The following is an 18854-nucleotide window of genomic DNA, read 5'->3' on the forward strand; positions in this document are numbered from 1 at the left end:
AAGAAAACTAATTATTTTCATTAAGTTAATGCCCTTACAGTCATTATTATTGTTATTGTTATTATTATTATTACTGTTTTTGGTAGTCTTACAATTTCTTAACCTTTTTAAATTCTCCCTTGCAGCTAGCTATTTCTATGTTCATTTCACTTTCAGCTTAAACTCTATCATTTCAATGATTTTCTTGCATTTATTCTTGAACTTCTTCCAGTTGTCCTTCTGTTGCTATTCACTGGTAAAACATCTCTGGATCAATCAATCCTAACTTCAGTTGCTTAATATTCCTGGTGTGATTAGGATTTCATGACCTCAAAACTCCAAAAGGTCTTCAATAGATATTCTCACTGTATCTTTATTTCCTTACGGAGTTTTCTCCTATTTTCCACCTTATTTTCTTTACTGGCCCCAAAATGCTTATCATGTCAGGTTCCACCTAATTTTTAGCACATGATCTAAGTCACCATCTAAGTTGCAAGCAGTAGAAGTCCATTGATTTACTAACAGCTACCCCACACTTAGTGCCCTAAAACTGCCATTTTACTATGCTCATGATTTTCTGGGTCAGGAATATGGAACTAAGTTGGTTGATTTGTTCCTATCCATGTGAGATCTTTTGGAATTAATAAGTTTGGAGAACGCATTTTCAAATTGACTTCTTCTCACAGTATTCCTTGACTCCTTTCTCATCACCTGGCCCTTAATTCTTCGAGGCATCTGTACCTGGCTTGGGTATGGTTGTCTCAGGAAAGTCAGTCTTCCCGTATGAAGACTGGCTTCTAAGTACCAGCATCCCAACAGGGCGAAGCAGTGGTTACCATGTTAAAATGCTTGACCTAGGACTGACACAAAACCATTTCTTCCATACTTACTTGTTCAAAGAAACTATGCGGCCTGATTAAAGGTGGGGGAACATAGACTAGACTTCTTAATGGGGCGTTGGCTAATTCACTTCTTAAAAGAAGAATATGTGGGATAGAATCTATTACTGTAGCCAAAATACAATCTAATACAAAAACAAAGGACTCTCTTGACTTCTTGCATTAAGTTAATAAATATATTTACATCAACATCTATCCTTCCTTACTTCCTTTTGTTGTATTAGAACTTTCCTATCCAGGGTTTGAATCTTATTCTGTCTTTGCCTTTTCAAGAAATGTTTTCAATAATACTTCTTTTGTTTTTTATATCTTCCAAATTTATTTCCTATTATTATTTAAAAGAATGTGAGAACTTACTCATAAAAAGGCCCTTAATGTGTCTGTCTAGATCTTCTGAGATTCAGACCCAAAAATGAGAGTAAACATGCAGAGATTTTATTAGAGAAAAGTCTATGTGAAAAGAAACAGGGAAAGGTCTTAGTAAGGATGAGAGGGCTAATCAGACAGTTGTATAATTTAATCCTCAGTGACAAAGAGAGAAGGTTGTGTGGAAACTGCAAACTTTATGAAATGTTCAACATTAACCACTTGCAGCTACATGATTTGCAAATGTTTTTTATCCACCATTCTGTAGGTTGCTTTTTCACTTTGTTGTTTCCTTTGCTGTGCAGAAACTTCTTTTTTTTAGAGATGGAGACTTGCCAGGCTGGAGTGTGCAGTGGCATAATTTTGGCTCACTGCATCCTTTACCTCCTCAGTTCAAGTGATTCCCCTGCCTGAGCCTCCCAAGTAGCTCAGACTACAGGTGCGTGCCACTTTGCCTGGCTAATTTTTTGCATTTTAGTAGAGATGGGGTTTCACCATGTTAGCCAGGATGATCTTGATCTCCTGACCTTGTGATCCTCCCACCTAGGCCTCCCCAAAATGCTGGGATTACAGGTGTGAACCACCAACCCTGGCCATGAAACTTGTTTAATGTCATTTCACTTGTCTACCTTTGCTTTTGTTCCTTGTGCTTTTGGTGTCATAGCCACAAATTGTTGACAAGACCAATGTCAAGAAGCTTTCCTCCTGTTTTCTTTTAGAAGTTTTATAGTTTTAGGTCTTATGTTTAGATTTCTCATCTGTTTTTGAGTTGATTTTTATGTATAGCATAAGACGGGTTAAATTTCATTCTTTAGCATGTGGATATCTAGTTTTCCCAGCATACTTTGTTGAAAAGACTGTCTTCCATTGTGCATTCTTGGCATCCTTGACAAAGTCAGTTGACTGTATGTTTCATAGAATTAAATTGGGGTCTTCTGTTCTGTTCTATTGTGTGCATACTATAATTAAAACAGTATGCCAACTGCATACTGTTTTAATTATTGTAGCTTCATAATGTTCTGATTTTGAAATCAGAAAGTATGAGATCTCTAACTTTGTTCTTTTTTATCAAGATTGCTTGACTATTCTGGGTGTTTTGCAGTTGTAAATGCATTTTAGGATTGCTTTTTTTCTATTTCTCTAAAACAAAAAATCTCATTGGAATTTTTTTTTTTTTGAATATAAAGTCTCTCTGTTGCCCAGGAGTGCATTGGCTCAATCTTGGCTCACTGCAACCTCCGCCTCTGGGTTCAAGCTATTCTGTCTCAGTCTTCCTTCTATACGTTGCTGGGAATTCTTATTGTAAAAGAGTACTGAATGTTGTCAAATGCTTTTTCTGCTTCTATTGAGATGTAATTTTTATCCTTCATTAAGTCAATGAGATATATCACATTAATTAATATGCCTATGCTGACCTATTCTTGCATCCCAGGGATAAATCCTACTTGTGATGGCATATGATGCTTTTAATGTATTGTTGAATTCAGCTTGCTAGTAGTTTGTTGAGGGTTTTTGCATACATGTTCACTGGGGATGTTGGCTTGTATTTTGTGTGTGTGTGGTGTCTTTTTCTCACACTGCTATCAGAGTAAATGGAATATTATTCAGTGATCAAAAAAAGATGAAAACCTTGTCATTGGCAACAAATTGGAAAAACCCAGAGGGCATTATGTTTAGTGAAATATATTAGTCACAGAAGAACAAATTCTGTATTATTTATATTAAGTACTTAAAATATAGCCACACTCATAGAAGCAGAGTATAAAACAGTGAATATCAAGGGTCAGGGGAAGAGGGAAATGGGAGATTACTGTCAATTGGTATAAAGTTTAATTGATGCACGATGACTTAACTGCAGGTTTATACAGCATCACATAGTGCCTATATCAACAATACGGTATTATGCACTTAAAAGTTTTTTAATGAGGTAGATCTTATTATAAGTGCTTATACCATAAAAACAGAAACACAAAGGGAACTTTCAGAAGTGATAAATATGTCTTTCATCTGTACTGTGGTGATGGTTTCACAGCTTTATGCATATGTCCAAACTCATAAAATTGTATATATTAAACACTTGCAGTTTTAATGGTATTTCAATTATTACCCAATAAAGTCACTTAAAAAAAGTTTGACAAAGTCATCAGGGAGTTCTTGAGCCAATGACTTCCTCTGTAGGCCAGAAACAGTCTCCTTGAGATCCAGTCCTGCCACACTCAGTTATTGGTGAGATAAACATGAAGGTGTGGCCTTCAGGCAGATGCCGCAATGAATTTTAAAGATCAGCTACTGGGGCTCTTTGTCACTTGTTCTGGTAGCCCGAGGTACCCTAGTTGCATTCTCAGGGCTGCCACATTTGTCTCTATGTTAGTGGTCAGCTACTAGCTTCTTTATTCCTTCATCTTCATGGTCCCATTCCTTGAACACGGTTTCTCCTATCACTTTTCTATTTCTTCACCTCACATTAGTACCTCAATCCAGTTCATCAGTCTAGTTCAGAAGTTTGTGACTTTTTCTTAACCACTTCACAAGAAATACTGTTTTTAAATTCACCCATATGTCTTTGTTGCTGTCACCAATACCTACATTTCAATTTTATTCTTAGTCTTTTATGTGCCTTTTAACTGTGAAAATAATCTTTTTTTGAAACACTTTTATAAAAAAATTTGATTGTTCAGTGTATTTTTGATTATTTTTTTATTTTTTATTTGTATTTTTGAGACAGTCTTACTCTGTCACCCAGGCTGGAGTGCAGTGGTATGATCTCAGCTCACTGCAACCTCTGCCTCCCAGTCTCAAGTGATTCTCCTGCCTCAGCCTCCTGAGTAGCTGGGATTACAGGCACCTGCCACTGCACCTGGCTAATTTTCGTATTTTTAGTAGAGATGGGATTTCACCATCTTGGCCAGGTTGGTCTTGAACTCCTGATACTGTGATCTGCCTGCACAGCCTCCCAAAGTGAGCCACCATGCTCAGCCTATTTGTGATTTTTAAATCTTGTGTTCTTTTTCCTTGACATCTGCTTCTCACTCAAATTTGTAGTTGACATGTTTCATATGATCACAGCAACATTCTACCAGTCTCTGTGCTGAAATACAATTTATGTACCACTTAGATATTAAGTTAAATTTCAGGCACAAACATCTCTCCTTGAGCTTTAGACCCTAGATACCCAACTGCGCTTAGATATCCCACATACTCCTCAAATGCAAGTACAAAATAATCTCCCACCAATCTTATTCTCATGTTCTAAGTGTGAAATAATCATGTTGATGTCTTCTCAACTGTCCAGGTCAGAAACTTGAGCAGTATATGATCTCTTTATCCCCATAACTGCTGTTCACATCCAATTTACTGAGTGCTGTTGAATCTCAGAATCAAACACCTCTGCTACTCCCCTGTGGAAAACCACTATTGTATTTATCTTTGGATCAGTAATTTAACAATATGTCTTCAGTTTTTCTTATCTTTATTCTTAAACTCATTAATGTATTCTAAACTATAGCCTAATATTATATTTCTTAGTTTAAAAAATGTTTATATTACTCAACATGTTATATTCAATTTACAAAATAAATAAGTGAAATAACATGTGAATAGAAATTTGGAAAATAAATATTCCACCTCAAATTCTACCATTAACTATGTAATTGTGTCACTCTAAATTTTATTTTCATTTTTCTTAATGTAAAATAGATTGTAATAGATTAATATATTCCAAATACTAAGTTCTGGATTCCTTGAAGGCTATGTAAGTTTTTCAAATATTATTCAAAACTAATTGTATTTATGTATTACCTTCAAAAGGAATACTAAAAAACATAGCTACTACAATAGGATAGCTTCTTTTATTTTGCTCTTTTAAGAAAGAATTTATATTAGGAAGCTTGTATAGCCCTCCAATCAGATTGTCTTATTCTGTCACTCTAGTCCTTTCCTCTTCATTCACTGTCTTTAATATAACGTAACCTTTAATAAACTCACACCTGCTATCAAGATGCTGAGCTGCCAGATCTTAGAACCCTATGATATGGGATTTTTACTGTCCAGTTCTATTGGGAATTTTTTCTTATGTCATAAAATAAAAAAAAATTATAAAAGCAAATTAGGATTTAGTCTTTTGTTAGCCTAAACATTTTATGATATAACATCATTTCCACATCAGAACATAGGCATAGGAATTTTATCTAAGGTAAAAAATAATTAATTCCAGAAAGGATCAAGAAGGATAAAATATTGCTTTTTGTTTTTCAATTCAGTGATATATCTGAGGAACCTTGGCATCTAGCACACAGTAGGTTCTGAAAGTTTTTGTTATCATACTTATCATGTTTCCTTTTTTGTTTAGTTTTAAGATTATTAATGGGTTTCACCAACACCTGAGAATTGACTTGTACTTACATTTGAACTAACTCATGAGACATTCAGTAAATTGTTAGAGCTAAAACTCAAAGCTTTTGCTGGTACTACAGAAGAGATAAGACTGGAACACCTAAAGAAATTGTTCTGGTTGGTAAGCCCAGCCATCAGGTCATTAATTATACCTAGCACATTAAAGATTTTTCAATGTTTTTTCATATGGTTTCTTATAATGGATCATAGTCTTTTAAAATATGAACGGGTTTGGCAAATAGTCACCTGTGATCTAGTGTGGTTGTTTTCCTTTTTCTCTTTTCAATATTAAAAAAAAAAGTAATGCTCAGTAATGCACTGAAATTCCTAATAGATTAATCTTAACACAACCCTATTGGTACTTTGTACTACTTCCTTTCATAGGAAGATATTTGGGCTACGTATCAGTATGGCAAAGTGATTTGCTTTATAATGAAACAAAATCTGGCCAGGTGCAGTGTCTCAGGACTTTAATCTCAGCACTTTGAAGGCCAAGACAGGAGGACTGCTTGAATCAAAGAGCTCAAGACCAGCCTGGGGAACACAGAAAGACCCTGTCTCTACAAAAACATTAGAAGGGTGTGCTGGCACATGTCTACAGTCACAGCAACTGTGGAGGCTGAGGTGGGAGATCCTTTGAGCCCAGGAGGTTGAGGCTGCAGTTTCAGTGGGTTATGATTGTGCCGCTATACTCCAACCTGGATGACAGAGCAATATTCTGTCTCAAGAAAAGAAAGAAAGAAAAAGGAATTAAATACTTTTTAGATCAAATTCTACTTTATGTAATTTTCTGACCACTATTATTCGATATAAAAGCAATATTAGTGAAAGAAACTACTTTTCAGTATCCAGCACTTGTTTACATCATTTGTGACATAATATGAATAATATATATTTTTAGGAACAAGGTCTCGTTCTGCATTCCAGGATGGAATGCAGTGGTGGTGTGATCATAGCTCATTGTAGCCTCAGACTTCAACCTACAACTTCTGGGTTTGAGGGATTCCCCTGCCTCAGTCTCCTGAGTAGCTGGGACCACAGGTGTGCCATGATGCTTAGATATATATTTTTTTAATTTTGTAAAGATGAGGTATTTCTGCATTGCCCAGGCCAATCCTGAACTGGCCTCAATCAATCCTCCTGTCTTTATTTCCCAAAGTGTGAGATTATAGGCATGAGCCACTGCACCAGGTCAATTTTAATAATAAAATGTTTTTGACAGTATATGCAAGCTGTAGAAAAGTAGGCACAATTAAAGGAAAATACCACATTGCTTTTTCTAACTAGACCTAGGAACTATTATCATTTATGGAATATTTTATCTTAGTGCCAGTATAATTTCTAGAAGTTACTCAGGGACACATTTCATTCCTGGTTTATCGCTTCTTACAGATGTTGTTTTTCATTTATGTTGAATAAAATAAATAGATGGGACCCTTTTATCAATATAATATGCCCATGTCAAAAATATTCTTCCCCTACCAAATCCTGTTCCAGGTTAAAAGCATTTGGTATTATGGGGCATGTGCTGAATAATACATACATCATAAGGAAAAAAGAAAAAGGAAATACAACAGCTGTGAAAGAAGCACTTGGTATAGGAACATGTATCAATATAATACTTGGGAAGAAAAGGCCAATAGTTAATATGTAAATGTAATCAAAAGTAGATGAATACAATACAGATTCTTTTTTATTGCTAAAAAAAGAACATGAATTCAGACTATGTAGCTTGAATTTGACCTTCATTACCTAATGTACATGACCTTTAACATACCCCTTAACATCATTATCAGTGTGCTCGTTCGGAGAAAGGGGATGAAAATGCACAATTCAAAGAACTTTGGTAGGGATTAAATAAGGGACCTTCTCTGAGAACCTAACATATGCTAAGTATGCACTGATTCCACTAAATTAACAAAATCTAATTGTTTTTCTTCAACTCTGTAAAAGAAATAAATTCACCTTATTAACAGTAGCTAAGTTCATAGATGAGACTCCTATAGCAAAAGACAGATTAACAAGATAAAACTATACAGATGTATTTAATATAAGTTTTATATGGCATGGGAGTATTCAGAAATGAAGACCCAAAGAAACAGGAAAAATTGTATTTTAAGTGCAGTTTCGATGAAATGTGGACACATATGAAGGAGGTATGTTCTAATGGTAATAAACTTGGGAAGCCTTAGGAGTCCTTCTTTTTTGGATTTTGTGTGTGTGTGTGTGTGTGTGTGTGTGTGTGTGTGTGTGTGTCTGTGTGTCTTCATTCCTTTTCTCTAGGTATAGGGAGGACTCTTCTGCAATGAAGGTCTTATGATCTATGTTAGAGAAAAGTCAGAGAATTCTTTTATATCCTGCTTAAAGGGAGAATGGCAGGAGAAGGTCAGACAAACCTTCCTCTCTGCTGCTTTCTCAATGCCAAGGTGACATATTTTGAGGTCTTAAACCTCCTCAGCTCCAATTTTTCACCTTCCTTCTAACAATTCCTAAATGCATTATTTTATCCAAACCCTTTTAGTAGGAAAATAAGTATATATTGTAAACAATTATTAGAAATTAAAAGCAATTGACACAGTTTAATAAAACTATATTTGTGTATCTATAAAAGGGTATTTTATGATATTTTATCTCTTTAAAGCAGGACTAGGAAATTGTTTCCCATGTGTTTCCAAATATTTTAATTTGTCAATAGTTCTTTTGTTTCCTTTCTGGTTTCCTTAGTAATAGTCCAGTTCTTTTTTTGGTAGCAGCCACAAGAGAGGGAATTAGACGGTTTCATCTTGGAGGATATCCACACTTAATTTTTTAAAGGCTTCTTGCTAATTTTTTGCTGGAGTGGCAGAGATCTTCTCATGTTATTATACTACTAGTATGTATAGTAGATAGTCATCTACTTTTGATTACATTTACTATTAAGTATTGGCCTTTTCTTTCCAAGTATTATATTAATGTGTGTTCCTATACCAAGTGCTTCTGTAAACAGCTGTTTTATTTCCTTTTTCTCTTTTCTTTATGATGTATTATTCAGATCATACTTTGCAGTGACTACAAAGTATGATCTGTTTTTCCTGCTCTCAGAAATTAAATGTTTCTCCCATTTTATATATCATTATATACATTTTATATACCACCCTTAGATGTACATGAAATAATACTATGGATAACCAAAAAACAATAGTACAGTTTGTACTTAAGTATGCATCTCACAGAATGGAGCAATTTTCAGCAGGCATTTTTGAATTCTACATTAAGGAATCTTCTTCCTAGTCAGGAATATTTCATTAGTAAATATTGCTTTACTGAAACATGAACTGTTTCATAGTTTGTTTATATATATCAACTCTCTATTATGTATTAATTAAAAGAAAAACACTAGCTCTTTAGAAAGCTGAAAATTAACCAGTGGCAGCATCAGATGTAACAACAGCTTTTAAAAAATTCTGTTAATGTTCATAAGATGGTTGGCTATAGGGCAAATACAAGATTATTCCTTAATGTTTGCATTACTGAAATCAACTGCTTCTGAAAAACATAGGCAAACGAAACAAAAATCAGGAAGAAAATAGTGAAACAACTGCTTGATTTTTCTCTTAGTCTGAGAAAACAACTGCTTGATCTTTCTCTCCTCTAAGATGCTTTTTCCCTCTCAGACATATCTATTACTTTCAGCTCATAAAGAGACTTATGATAAACTGAAATTCGCTGTAGAAAAATAACAAAAGAAGCATGTTGCCAAGTCAGAATCATTGTCTATCCAGACTAATTTTCTTACTGTTAGTATTTAAAATGATTTATGAGTTTTTTCATTTTGTTGTATTTAATGGTGATTTTAAAAACTTAGAAATGCTTTTCTCTCTTTTAATTTTATTTTATTCATCCACTGTTTCATTTTGCATATATTATTTACAGTGTGAAAATAAGGAAATGCCGTAATGGACAAAGGTAATATATTCTTTGGGCTTGTGGAGTTTGCATTTTTGTAGTGGGATATAGTCAATAAACAAATAAATTCATAAATAACAAATAGTACTTAGCACTATAGAGAAAAAAAGGAGTAGGGGACTGTAATAGATGGGTTGCGGATTGAGGACTGCAATTTTTCTATTAGATGCTCAGGAAAGCCTTATTTCTATACAATACACTTGAGCAAAGACCTAAAGGAAGTGAGGAGGCAAGCCATGGTGATAACTGGTGAAAGGACACCAGAAACAACAAGTGAAAGACCCTGAAGCCTTGGTGATTTTTGAAGAGGAAGAAGAGTAGGGAGTTGATATATTATTTTAAAACTCATAAATAAAATGTGGGGCATGAAAGAAGTTTACAAAAAAAAAAGAGTGCTTATAAGATTTATAATTTTTGGCCTAAGATGAAGAATATTGAAGTAAAAAAAAAAGTAGAAAGAAGTAGGAGAATTAAAGTTTCTCTTTAGGGAAGGGTACAAAAGAGGTACTTATTAGCAGAAGTGTCAAGGAGGCAGATAGATACCTATGTCAAGCTCATGGGAAGCACTGAGGCTGATAATGTAGATAAGAGACTGGTAATTACGTAGATGGTAACTGCAGCTGTGTTATGGGTAAGTGTAGAGAGAATAATTTTAAGGAGTTTTATTTTTTAATCCCAGCCTCAGATACTTAAAGGTTGAGGTTATAAGGAAGAACAAGAAAAGGACAGTGGGAAGTGGCCTCTTAGTCTGGAGGCAAACTGAGGCTAAGATCTCAGAAGTAAAAACTGACCATAAAAAGAAGTCATTTCAGTAAAGTCACAAAAATGAATATTTCATAAAAATAAATTCAAAAGAAAATGAAGACATCTGAGGTTGACTGTCTTATATTCGATCGGCCCATCTGAAGATAACACCTAGAAAAATAGATCAAATGTGAGGCTGAGAATCATGATTTGCAGGAATCGTGAATTGAGATTCAGAGTAGTTGACAGTCCAAGGACCAAAGTCTTTACAAAAAGAAAGTATAGAGAATGAGCCTGACAATCTTCTGCTTTTCACTTGATTTATCATGTGTTTCATAAGGTGCATCAGAGAATCCAAAAAGTGGGACAGGCAAGCATTTTTCACCAACTAGGGAGATATAAATTGGAGTCGGGCTTGACAAAAGGGAAGAAATTATGGTAAACTCAAAACTTTCAGATAGTAATCCTCAAAGGATAAACTCTATGAGCAAATACACCTGGCCTCATAAAACCAGGTTTAAATCAGCTCAATCCCTGATTAGATTAAGTTGTAGGAGGTCTAATGAAGAATGACTAAAATATAAAATAAAATACTTCAGGAAGTAGAAAAACTGGAAAGGTTTTCAATTTTCTTTGTAAAATCCACATAATTTTGATACCAAAATATGACTAGGAAATTAAAATTTAAAAATTACAGACCAATTTATATCAGGAAAATAAAAGACAAAATTATTGTAAAATGTAGAAAATTAAATGTACTAATATGTAAAAAGTGTAAGATATAAAAATCAATTTTCAAATGTTAGTTTAAAATAAAATTGAAAATAATGTGATTCACCAAAATACCAAAAAATTGAAGAAAAATCATTTGCCTGTCTTAGAAATAAAATAAACAATATTTAACATTTATTTCTGAAAAAAATTCTTTGGAAATTAAAAAGCTTATTTTATTTGATAGGAAATATCTATAAAAAGAAAATATTGGAAGATTCTTGGTTAAGGGCAAAATATTAAACGTATTCTCTCTGTGAACAGGAATGTTACAAGGATGCCCATTAAGATTGCCTTGAAAATATATTAAGAGAAATAAGGCAATAAAAATAAATATAAGGCTCAGAAAAAAAAAAATGATGCTCTGGTTATTTGAGATATTGAGTATATAGAAAAATAGAATTTGCAAATAACAAGTGAATTTAGAAATGCCTTTGCATATAATAAACTATATTTTAAAAATTTACTTTCAGTTACGGGCTGTATTAGTCTGTTCTCACACTTCTATAAAAAAATACCCAAGGCTGAGTAATTTATAAAGGAAAGAGGTTTGATGGATTCACAGTTCTACATGGCCGGGGAAGCCTCAGGAAACTTACAATAATGGCGGAAGGCAAGAAGCAGCAGGCAACTTCTTCACAAGGTGGCAGGAAAGAGAGTGTGTGTGTGAAGGAGGAATGATCAAACCTTACAAAGCCGTCAGATCTCATGAGAACTCAGTATCATGAGAACAGCATGGGGGAAAACACCCCCATGATCCAATCACCACCCACCAGGTCCCACGCTCAGCATGTGGGAATTATGGAGATTATAATTCTAGAAGAGATTTGGGTGGAGACACAGAACCAAACCATATCACTAGCAATAAAAAATTAGATAAGAAAATGTATTTTTAAAAAACCCATACATTTCACAGAAAGATACATAGTAATACAATATAATGATACACTGTAATTTCTATACAGAAAGCTACATAACAATATTGAGAAAAAATTAGGAAGATCTAAATAGTTAATGTTCATGTATTGAAGACTCAATTGTGTAAGGTTAACAATTCTCATTGAAGTGACCTATTGATTAATGGAATCTCAGTCACAATTACAGATTTATTTAAAGAAAGTGAATATTAGTCTTGGCTCATCCCATTCGTATAAAATATATATGCAAGTGGAATGAGCCAACACACATATTCAGGAAACTACTGGAAAAATCATAACAAAATTGGACCACATTTACTACCAGATATCAAGATTTTTTACACATTTTAGTCATTAAAGCACTCTAGTAATGTCAAAAGCACTCTGTACAAATAACCACTGACTAGAATGGTGAATTCCAAAACAGGCTCACATGCATATGGACCCTGGATTTCTGACAGAGTTGGTTCCACAGAGCAGCGGGAAAAGAACAGTCATTGCAGTAGATGAAACCGAAGTAGCAGGTGTTCTCCAGCATAGCCAAAACATGGTGAAACCCCTTCTCTATTAAAATTACACACACAAAAATTATCTGGGTTTGGTGATGGGCACCTATAATTCCAGCTAGTTGGGAGATTGAGGCAGGAGACTCCTGTGAACCTGGGAGGTGGAGGTTGCAGTTATCTAAGATCACATCACTGCACTTGTCTGCTGGGTGACAGAATGAGACTCTGTCTCAATAAAATAAAATAAAATAATATTTTTAAAAAGTAGCCAAAATTAAAAAAAAATCTAACTCCTTCATCTGCAATGCATACAAATATCAATTCTAGGTAGATTATAGATTAATATGTGACAAGTAAGAAATTCTGGAAAATAACATAGCTAAACATTTTTATAATCACTGGGAAGCTTTTTTTTTTTTTTTTTTTTGTAAAGAGGACCCTAAATATTTGGTAAATAGGACTAATTAAATTTAAGATCTTTATTTATCCATATATTCTATTAGGAGAGTTAAAAGGCAAATCACAAAGTAGAGAAGGTATCTGCAATTATATAATTGATAAAAAACATATCCATAATAATAGAAATACATATAAATTAAAATAAAAAATGTGTAATTACAAATAAGTAAAAATCATATACAGTAACTGGGCACTTCATAAAAGAAGATATTCAAATGGCCAATAAATTTATTAAAAGTTGCTAGTCCTCATTTAGCCACATAGCTATAGATTACCTCATTAATTATATGAAGCTATCAATGAGCTATCACCACAACCTCTAAAATGGTCAAGTTAGAAAAAGAACCTGATTGCTGTGATAGTACCTTCCATGTATATGATACTTGAAAAATGGAAAGCTTATCAGTCGAATAAAAACTTATTTAGGAAAAGAAAAAATGGATTGTGACTGGGGTGCAAAAATGGTTTGGGAGTGGAGATAAAGTTTTATTGTTTTGCATCTTTAAATCTGTTCATGTTGTCACTAGGATTTTATTTTTTGAAAATGCATTGAGTGGAACACTCACAATTTTATGCAGTTTTTTATATGTATGAAAAGTGTTTATTTAAAAAATTGAGATGATAAAAAAAGTAATAAAGACAGTGAATTTAGATAATCCTTTCAAAAAATTTTCTAAGAGGTTCAGACAAATGGAATAATGGCCTAAAGGAAGCAATGTTTTTTACAGAAACCATTTAAAAAATATATAAAATGACAACTGGCTGCATATTAATGGAAATGAAATATTTGTGAAAAAATGATTTAGGAGAGAGAAAGAAGAAATGTTGGAATGTTCCTCCTGACCTTGAGGGAATAAGGAAATTGGATCTGGGACAAGTAGAAAACATGGCTTTACATATAAATCAAGGTATTTCCTCTATGGTATCCATGTAGTTCATACTGTAGATCTTTCACACTCAAATGTATCTAAATTATTCTTGTAATTAAAACTTCAATGTATATCATTCTCCAAGTAAATGGTTTTCTTGAATTAAATATCTGTTCTAAAATATGCTGCTTCCAATTTGTAGTCTTAAATTAGCCTCTTTCATGTTTTATGATCCTGTCTCTTAATTCTTATATTTTATGTTTCCTTTACTTTTCTACAGAGCTCTCTTTTCAACTTAATCTTTTCAACCTGTCGTCATGGAGCAGCCATTTCCTTTGCATTTATTTATGCTTTACACAAATTTAGTTTACCATCCCTGTATACTTTCCAGCTCCATGTTATCTACTTTGATGGATGAGATCCAAACAGAATTCTAGGTGGAACTGCCTCTTGGTATTGTGTAAAAAGTTAAAAATAAAATATAAGTGCATTTGGTTTATTTTCGTTAAACTTTTTAAGGGTGTTCAGCATTCTGTGGACCTACTTTTTCTTTTAACATGCAGTAGCATGTCGAATTAGTTATGTTCAACCTAATTCAATGTGTTATTATCTTGGCTTATATTGTATTATCTTCACCCTCTTTATTTGGCCAAAAAATATTTATAGATCACTGCTCAATAAACAAGCCACCATGATGTAGGGCAGTGTTTTCAAAACTTGACTAATTAAATCAGACCTTTGGGGTGCATTATAGCTATTAGTTCATGAGTCCTATTAAGAGTTGCTGAATCATAATCTCCAGATCTTGAGAATCAATACTTTAACAAATGCTCTGTATCGTGCTAATGATTAACTATGTTTCAGCAACACTGGATTTTGGTGAAGATTGTGAATTTGGAAGTCAATCAATATCTGCTTCCTTCCTTTATATGAACTGGAGAATTCTGTGATTACATAAATGTAAACGATAAATAGGTAGCTATTTTGAAAGGTCAAACAATTATCCAAGCAACAGACACAAAGTCTCCAAAATTTTTTGCATCACATCCTTTTCATCAAGTATCTCTTCTCTACTAAGTTTCAGAATAAATCTCTTGTTCTCCTCCACTCCCCTGCTCTATAGAAACACATTTATAACTTTGTCTTTTCAGTATTTTGCAAGGAAATCCTTCTTGGCATATCCTTTCACGATGGTACTGTGCAGAGCAGTTTTCTTTTTCTTTCTTTTTTTGAGAGGGAGTCTTGCACTGTCGCCCAGGCTGGAGTGGTGCAGTGGCACGATTTCACTCACTGCAATGTCCATGTGCCGGATTCAAGTGATTCTCCTGCCTTGGCTTTCCGAGTAGCTGGGATTACAGGTGCCCACCACCACGACCCGCTATTTTTTTTTTTTTTGTATTTTTATTAAATACGGGGTTTCACCGTATTGGTCAGGCTGGCTGCCCAGTTTCTTTCAACACAGCTTGAATATTCTAGCTTATGGTAAACATTATTAGTTTTCTACCAAATATTTTACCCCTTTGTTTGTGACAGAATCTTATCTCTTCTACTTAACTCGGGTGAAGCTAATTTTATTCCTAGCTTCATGGTTTTTTCATGATTAAGTCAATCAACATAGGGCTAACTGCTGACAGCTCTTATGGTTTATGAGTAGAAATGTAAACTACAATAGCCTAATAAGAATAGATAATAGAAAATTTGTCCTGTGGTTTGGAATGAGATTGCTCTCCTTCACTTCATGCTTTCTATTCCAGATATGAACAAGAAAACACATGACTCAGTTCTTGCCCATGGCTGTATGTGAGGAAGAGGGAAGCTAGCTGAGTACAAAACAACTGTTTTAAAGGAAGCAGGGCCAAGAGAATCACAGCAAAATGAAGTTAGAACTGTAATATACCAGATCCGTAGCGTCCTTGCTTTCTGACTTCTTGCTATGCAGGACAAATTTTCTTGTCACTTGTTGAGTTTAACCTTTATAGATTTTTACAAAAGTCAAATTATTTACTTAAATGACTTCCTTAAGTCAATGAAATTATTATTGTGTTGTTGTTTTTAGAAACAGAGTCTTGCTCTGCCCCGGCAAGAGTGCAGTGGCTCAATCTTGGCTCACTGCTATGTCTGCCTTCAGTGTTAAAGCGATCTTCCCACCTTAGCTTCCCAAGTAGCTGGGACCACAGGCATGTGCCACCATGGCTAGCTAATTTTTTTGAATTTTGGTAGAGACGCAGTTTCATCATGTTGGCCAGACTGGTCTTGGACTCATGATCTCATGTGATCCACCTATCTCGGCTGGGATTACAAGTAAGCCCCTGTGCGAGATCGCCAGTGAAATTATTTAATTCATTTATTCTCTCCAGAATTTGTCCTTGATCACCAGACATGTGTCCTATGCTTTCAATTTAACATGTGTATCTCAATATTTAATATATTGTTTCATGGCAATTTATTTTAAAAGATCAAATTTGACTTAAATTCCACATAGCAAACCCACATATAATACTCTCAGAACCGCTTTGTTACCTCTAACTTTCATAAGATCTCATGGCTGTTATCATCATCTGGTAATTTATTAAGAAACTGTTCTTGAAATTTTGCTCTGTTTCTCAAATTCAAACAGACAGTTGGTAGCCTCTCCATTTCCATTTTACTGGTTAGCTGCCCCCCTCATTGACTGCCGCATGTTTGTACTTCACATCGTTTAAGATTTATCCTCTAAAACACCAATTATACTACTCAAAATGTTTACAATTTTCAAAGACTAATCACTAATAAAATTAAACACTGCATTTGTAATTAAGAACTTCAGCTTCTGATTCCTATAGATTCCATTCTGAGAGGCTTCCATCTAACACACTGAACTCTTTCTAGACTCTATATACTTTTGTCTCTGCTTTAAATTACTGTTCACCTTCTTTTTCCTGTATAAAGAATACCACACCTCTTTCCATTGGAGATTAGGATTCAATATATGAATTCTGGAGGGACATAAAGAGTCAGTTGATAGCAATGCCCAAGCCTCATTTTTTCCTCTTCCCAATGCTACCATTTCCATGAAGCTATTTATTTCTTTTCTACATTATTAACTACAACAACTTCTATTTACCCTGAGCACTTTGTATATATCACAATCGTAGCATTTGACATACCATATAATTCACTTATTTATTTTACTGTGAGATTGTTGAAGCTAAGAGTTTAAGTTCCATTTGTATACCCTTGGTCTACCACAAAGCCAAGGACGTAGTAGCATGCTTAATAAACACTGAATAAATTCATACTATATGTTTCCTGGCTGTAAAACTATCTCTGGAAAAAGGAAATCAATTAGTGACTCCGTACTTCTTAAACTAAACTTTATGCTAAAAATCTTCTACTTCTTTTAATTGCAGAAAGAAGAGCTATATTGACTAGTTGCTCCTTTAATTCCATCTACCACAATCCTCATACAATGACAGTAATCACAGATGATTTATCCTCCAATTCTTAACTCTTACCCTCAAATTCCTGCAGTTGTGGAATCTATATTTTATCATAAGTGATACCAATTTTCTAAGTATAGGAGGACAATTTTAGTCTGATGATTCCTACTATCTAATATTTTAGTGGAATTCATAAAGGCAGTCAGTTTAACAGATATACCACATGATATAATGACACAATTTACTAACATCTGCACTGTTTTTCTTGGCATTCTTTCAAGTATCTTAGGCCTAAGTGCCACATTTACATCTATCTACAGCTAATTTGTCAAGTAGGTATACAAAAACAACTTTTCTAAAAGTCCTGGTATTGGTCACAAATCTGATATAGTTAATTATTTCTATAATTAATCATTAATAATCATTAATGTGTTTTAATAATTTTGAAGGACTGTTTTAATATTTCCTCAGTAGAGACCAAGGAAAATAATTGTTTGTTAACTGTTTTAATTCTCAATTTAGTTTGTTCAGACTGCTATAATAGAACACTACAGACTGAGTGTCTTAAAAACAACAGAAATTTATTTCCCACAGTTTTGAAGACTGTAAAGTCCAAGATCAAGTCACTGGCAGATTTGGTGTCTGGTGTGGGCCTACTTCCTTATAAAGAGACAGCTGTCTTTTCACCATCTTGATATAGTAGAAGAAGTGAAGGAGCTTTCTGGGTCTCTTTTATAAGGGCACTAATCCCATTACATGAAGGCTCTTCCCTTATTCCATAATCAGCCCCCACAAGCCTCACTTCCAAATATCACCATATTGCTAATTAGATTTCAATATATGAATTTGAGAGGGACTTAAAGATGCAGTTAATAGTAATACCCAAGCCCCCTTTTTCACTGTGGTTATTGAAGAGTTTAATGGACTCTTGGTTATGAGCGTGTTTCAATAGCCCCTTTGTGGGGGAGGTTTAAGAAGATATGTCCATTAACAGAATTAGGATAAATTGTCCTAGTGGCCTAGAAAAACTGGAAAATATATAGACATGGCTTATTATCTTTGTATTTTTTTTCTTATTTTTCTTGGTATAATGGGCTTTATATGATTATTTTATCACATCTACTATTTCATTAGTTATGACTATGGCTTACCTAAGCTGAATTCTGTTTTTCCTTAGAAAGTTGACATTTTATTTTCATTTTCGGGCATGACTTTGGTAAGCTAAATTGTATAGTTTTACCTTCTGAATACTTGCTATGTAGAATTTTTCTACACCTTTGAATTTAGGGTGTTTAGCAAAATCTATTTCCCCTAGCCTCACAGGGCACTTTCTTAGATATGCTAACTGAGTACTACGTGACCTACAGAGGATAATTAGATCTACATATGACACCTCTGACAACAAACATAAATGTAGGTTCTTTTGTAGTATCATCTGCTTTTCAGAGTTGCTAGGCAAAACTTAGGAAGTATAAATTATATGAACGTATAAAAGGACATTTGGTTTTATATAAACTTTTGAGAAAGACAGTTTCCAAGATTGGGCTTATGAGATTACAGTATATACATTCTATACTACCAGCAGGCA

This window comes from Saimiri boliviensis, chromosome 10 (assembly GCF_048565385.1).
Source record: "Saimiri boliviensis isolate mSaiBol1 chromosome 10, mSaiBol1.pri, whole genome shotgun sequence".
Lineage (NCBI taxonomy): Eukaryota > Metazoa > Chordata > Mammalia > Primates > Cebidae > Saimiri > Saimiri boliviensis.